This window comes from Capricornis sumatraensis, chromosome X, assembly GCF_032405125.1.
Source record: "Capricornis sumatraensis isolate serow.1 chromosome X, serow.2, whole genome shotgun sequence".
Taxonomy (NCBI): Eukaryota; Metazoa; Chordata; class Mammalia; order Artiodactyla; family Bovidae; genus Capricornis; species Capricornis sumatraensis.
In genome coordinates, this window is record NC_091092.1 from 3,729,736 (window position 1) to 3,736,040 (window position 6,305).

Sequence of the window (6,305 nt, forward strand, 5' to 3'; positions counted from 1 at the left end):
TGAGGGATTCCTGCCCCCAGTAGTAGATATAATGGTCATCTGAGTTAAATTCACCCACTCCAGTCCATTTTATTTTGCTGATTCCTAGAATGTCGACGTTCACCCTTGCCATCTCTTGTTTGACCACTTCAGTGGTGGCTGCGCAGCACAGGAGGGCCTAGAGGAGCTATCCCACATTGAAGGTCAGGAACGGTGGCAGCAAGGAGATACCCCTCGTCCAAGGTAAGGAGCAGCAGCTGTGCATTGCTGGAGCAGCCGTGAAGAGATACCCCACGCCCAAGGTAAGAGAAACCCAAGTAAGATGGTAAGTGTTGCAAGAGGGCATTAGAGGGCAGACACACTGAAACCATACTCACAGAAAACTAGTCAATCTTATCACACTAGGACCACAGCCTTGTCTAACTCAGTGAAACCAAGCCATGCCTACAGGGCAACCCAAGATGGGTGGGTCATGGTGGAGAGGTCTGAGAGAATCTGGTTCACTGGAGAAGGGAATGGCAAGCCACTTCAATATTCTTGCCTTGAGAACCCCATGAACAGTATCAAAAGGCAAAATGATAGGATACCAAAAGAGGAACTCCCCAGGTCATTAGGTGCCCAATATGCTACTTGAGATCAGTGGAGAAATAACTCCAGAAAGAATGAAGGGATGGAACCAAAGCAAAAACAATACCCAGTTGTGGATGTGACTGGTGACAGAAGCAAGATCTGATGCTGTAAAGAGCAATATTGCATAGGAACCTGGAATGTCAGGTCCTAGAATCAAGCCCAATATACTATAATAACTGAAATGGGAAAAGAATTTGAAAAAGAATAGATACATGTATATGTATAACTGAATCATTTGAAATCTAAAACTAACACAACACCTGGGACTAACACAACATTATTAATCAACTCTGCGTGCATCCTAAGTTGCTTCAGTTGTGTCCGACTCTTTCTGACCATAAGGACCAGAGCTCGCCAGGCTCTTCTGTCCATGGGATTCTCCAGGCAAGAACACTGGAGTGAGTTGCCTTTCCCTCCTCCAGGGGATCTTCCCAACCCAGACACTGAACTCATATCTCTTACATCTCCGGAATTGGCAGGCAGGTTCTTTACCTCTAGCATCACCTGGGAAGCTCAATCAACTATACTCCAATATAAAAATTAAAAAAATAATAAAGAAATGTTAGTATCAAACAAACAACCACCATACTATAATTTTCACGACCTTTGCTTACCTTTCTAATCTCATCTTGGTCACTATGTTCCTGCATCACTGGTTTTCTCTTTATTTCAAACACACTAAGTTCCTTTTCATCTCAGGCCCTTGCACTTGTTTGCTCTTCCTGCATTGTTTCCCCCTACATTCACCTGCTGGTTAAATCCTATTCACCCTACAGTAATCAATATGAATATCATTTCCTCACAAAACCTTAACTATCTCCTCGGATGAGTTTTTCTTCCTGTTACATGCTCTCAGTGCCCCCTGTACTTTTAAATTTTAGCCCTTGCATGCTAAAGAACGTCACTCCCCATCTGGTTCTACAAGAATGAAATCACGAGCCACTACAGTCACTGACCTTCAATACCCCCTAAAAGGAGTTCAGGGTGGAAATCAGGGAAGAAGCACTCTGTGCTTTGTGAAAAACTGGCATAAAAGGACTTCACACATATTTTCAGGATAAAATTTTATGAAACATATTTCTTTCATCTTCTCATACCTAGATAAGCTCTAAAATTATTAATGGAAACACATCTGCTCCTTGTGATTAGCACCAAACTTCTACCAAGATATGTGTGATTGATCACACGTATCCCCTTCTCCAAAATCTGTTATATACTGACCTCTCCCTCTGCCTCTTCAGAGCAGTTCCTCGAAGCTATCTGAGAGTCTGTCTCCTGGGCTAAAGCCCTTAGTAAACCCCAAATAAACCTGAACTCACAGCTCTCATGTTGTATCTTTTATTTTTCAGTTGACACCCAAATCTCATTGTAATTAAATAATTATCCATGTAATTGCTTATTGTCCGTATCTCCCACTAGACTAGGCTGTAAGTGTGACGAAGACAGGATTACGTCAGTATTATTCAGTATATTCCCCATGGACAGCACAGGGCCTGGAATATAGAGTTACTCAGTGAACATTTACAGAAGGAAGAGAGAAGAAAAGGAGAAAGGAAGATGAAGAAGAAGGAAAGGAGGGAGAAAGGAAGGAAGGAAGGAAGGCAGGCAAGCCGACAAGAAGACTGAATGTGCATTAAGAAGAGAGCGACTTATCCTTGTTTATGGGAGTCAGAAGCACTAATTTTTGAGGTTTCTCTTTTCATCAAAGTTATTTATTCTGTTTCTTCATAACCCCTTTTCTTTTTTTAACTTTTATGGTGGTTCAAAGGGTAAAGAATCTGCCTGTAATGCAGGAGATGCAGGAGACGTGAGCTCAATCTTTAGATCGAGAAGATCCCCTGGAGAGGGGCATGGAAACTCACTCCAATATTCTTGCCTGGAAAATCTCATGGACAGAAGAGTTTGGTGGGTTACACTCCATAGGGTCCCAAAGAGTCAGACATGACTGAAGTGACTGAGCACAATAGTTGATTTACAACATTGTGCCAATCTCTGCTGTAGAGCAAAGTGACTCAGTTATACACATTTACACATACTTTTAAAAATATTCTTTTCCATGATGGTTTATCACAGAATATTCAGTATCGTTCCCTGTGCTATACAGTAGGGCTTTGTTGTCTATCCATTCTATATATAATAGCTTTCATCTGCTAACCCCAAACTCCCAATCCTTCCCTTTGCCACTATCCCACTTGGCAACCACAAGTCTGTTCTCTATATCTGTGAGTCTGTTTCTGTTTTGTAGATAGGTTCATTTGTGGCATATTTTAGATTCCATATATAAGTGATACATGGTATTTGTCTTTCTCTTTCTGACTTACTATGATAATCTCTATCTACATTCATGTCACTGCAAATGGCATTATTTCATTCTTTTTTATGGCTGAGTAGTATTCCCGTGTGTGTGTGTGTGTGTGTGTGTGTGTGTGTGTGTGCGTGTGTGTGTGTTGTACTGCACTACTGTACTTTTCAAGGTACTGGACTGTAAGATTACTTTTAAAATTTTTGTATTTGTTTTTTATGTATTATTTGTGTGAAAAGTTTTATAAACCTATTACAGCACAGTACTATATAGCTGACTGTGTTAGTTGGGTAACTAGGCTTACTCTGTTGGACTTATGAACAAAGAAAACTTACAAATGTGCTCTCAGAACAGAATTTGTTAATGTGTAGATAATTACTTTATCTCTAGTTTCCAAACCAGGAAGCTGTGCTAGCACTAACTTTAAAGTGACCTCAATACAGTACAACCTCAGTTAGTTTCAATATGGGGCCTGCTGAATGCAGTTCCATACTCATCCCAACTCCTTCCTTCTTTAGTTAAATCTTTTGTGTTATACCTGCATCTGTGTCTGCATCTCTATCTTGATGATGGAGAAAGTAGAAAAGAAACATCAAAAATTTGATCCTTTAGGTCATGTGTAAAGCACTTTTTCACTCAATCTGCCCTCCATTCCCATGAATAATTACAAGTTACTTGTAAAAAGTTATTGTCATCAGTCTTAGATTAATGTGAGCAACATTAACAATTCCATTCTCTCCAAGTTAATGCCTTCAGTCAGAGTTTTTTTACATTAATATAAAAAAGAAAGCAACCAAGACAAAATCAGTCTTCTTAGAAGCTTCAATAGCAATCTAGTCTCTTTCAAATATCAAATAGCAACTCCCTCTCTATATTTCAAAAGATTAATATAGCATTTGAAATTATCTTTTCATTCTACTTTTATTATAATGTTCCAATTTTAAGTTACTATAGTAACCACTTTGGATTTAAGTGAAAGCTTCATTATTGTCACTTTAATTGTTTGATTTTGTTTTCTATTCTATCTACATTGGAGTTAAAAAAATAGAAAATAGATTTATCTTTTACTATTCTCTGAACATTATGGAGTGCAAAGACAATTCAGACAATGATTCTGTATGACTATTACTGGAACTATCTGTTTATATACTAATCAATGATGTCTGTTTAGAAACATCAGATTTTGTACTAAAGCAGACCATTGTTCCATATAATTAAACAAAAGAATTCTGGTAACTAATATTCAACATTCCACTAAAAAGCATACAACATGCAACTACTTCTGTGATATTTAATTATTAAAAACATTTATTTGTTACTTATATGGAGGAATGTAAAGATAGTGGTCATGATACTTACATCATAACACAGTCTGTGCATTCAGAGAGAGGACCCCATAATGAATTAGTCTGATTCAGTCATAATATTCATCAAAGTTACCAATTAATATAATTTATGTTGTCCATGTCTCTTTTTAAAAAATGTCCTATGTGTCTGATTATCTTCAATTGTTTTACCAGTTATCACCCTTAAAAAACTGTTTGTGGACTTTGGGTCCAGTGTCTTAGCAAGGTAGCAGTGGCAGCAGCACTCTCTAAGCTTCACTATGCCACTCAAGGATGACAAGGAGAATAAAGATGCCAGAAAGCTAGCTAAGAAAGACAAAGACCCAGGGAACAAACTTGGCAAGGCAAATTTTGGGATAAGCTCAATAACCTCAATTTGTTTGACAGAGCACCGTATGACAAACTCTATAAGGAAGTTCCCAGCTGCAAGCTTAAAACTGCAGCTGTGGTCTCTGAGAAACAAGATTTGTAGTTCCATGGCCAGGGCATCCCTTCCGGAGCTCCTTAGTAAAGGACTTTTAAAACTGGTTTCAAAGCACAGAGTTCAAACTAACTTACACCAGAAACACCAAGAGTGGAGATGCCTCGACTGCTGGTGAAGATGTATGAACAGGTCCCACCAACTATACATTTTGAAAAATAAAACTTTATTAAATCAAAAACAATTGTTTGTGGAGATTCTCCAAGGCTTGTAATAAGCATACGTTCCTTCTTCTGGCTGTGTTTTGGGGGCTCTACAGGTTGGGGATCGCATCAAGCCAAATTCTTTGACTATCTATGCCATATATTCCTAGGGTACAGATCTTCTCAGGAGTATTTTATCCCCCTTCCTTTCCCTTCTTTTGCTCTGTTTAGATTGGAGGATCAGGATGTGACCAATTAGTTCTGATTTATCCTAATCTTGATAGTGTGTACCCCTTGGAGATCCAGCTTAATGTAGGTCAATGTATCGTGTAGAAGTCTCTACATTGAATGTGCTCTGTGCCTTGAATTCTATCACCATTACCCCTCCAATGTCTTCAAGGCAAAAGCAACTTGACACCCAAATAATCTGCTCGCCTCTTTGGTCAAAGTGTTAGTCTCTCAGTCGTGTCCAACTCTTTTGTGACCCCATGGGCTGTAACCCACCAGGCTCCTCTGTCCATAGAATTCTCCAGGCAAAAACACTGGAGTGGTTTGCCATTTCCTTCTCCAGGGGTTTTTCCAGACCCAGGGATCAAACCTGCATCTCTTACATCTCCTGTATTGTAGGCGAATTCTTTACCATCTGAGCCTGCAGGGAAGCCCATGCTTCCCCTCAGAATGGGCCTGCTAGGACTGCTTTATCTTTTCAACTCCTCAGCGGTTTTCTTCTAGGGTGTTTCCTATGCAAATTTATTTATTTTTGGCCACACCAAGTGGTTTGCAGGATCTCAGTTTCCTGAAAAGGGACTGAATCACACTCATGGCAGTGAAAACCCAGAATCCTAACCACTAGGCCACCACAGAATCCCTGAAAATTCTCAGTGCTTGTAAGGTGATTTATTCAGTTGTTTTCAGCCAAAGGATTTGATCCAAATAAACTGCTGCCTAGTTTGCCCTTATGGGAAATAGCTATTACATTTTTATTGTATGAAATTATGCATTTGTATTTAACAACTGTGATATTTCCTTTCAGGAATTTCACAGGGCAAAAAGATGAAGGCAATGTAGCCCCACAAGTTTTATTTGAGAAATTAGTAACCATATGGAAGACTGCTCTGCTGTAGACTTTTGGGGGGAAAGGGTGTGAGGCTTTTGATAGATTGTCCCATTAACATTATGAAACAGAAGAACCCATCTTGCTGATGACAGTTATTTTTTTCCTCAAGGGGTAACTTCAATTGGTTAGCCACTAAATTGTATCTTTGCCTTGAAAAAATAACCACCAAGGGAAATTCACTCCTAGCTGGTTTCCCAACCACCTCCACCTAATCTTGAGCTGCCTTGTGGCGGCCAAAGTCCAGCCTCATGCAGGAAAGCTGTTGAGGGCACCTGGCTGAATCAGACAGTAGAGACATAATTTACTC

General features: G+C 39.5%; 1 pseudogene; it reads left to right on the top strand.

Moving 5' to 3' along the window:
• The first annotated feature begins 4,517 nt into the window (after positions 1-4,517).
• LOC138071052 (small ribosomal subunit protein eS25 pseudogene) lies at positions 4,518-4,866 on the top strand (annotated as a pseudogene).
• The last annotated feature ends 1,439 nt before the right edge of the window (positions 4,867-6,305 follow it).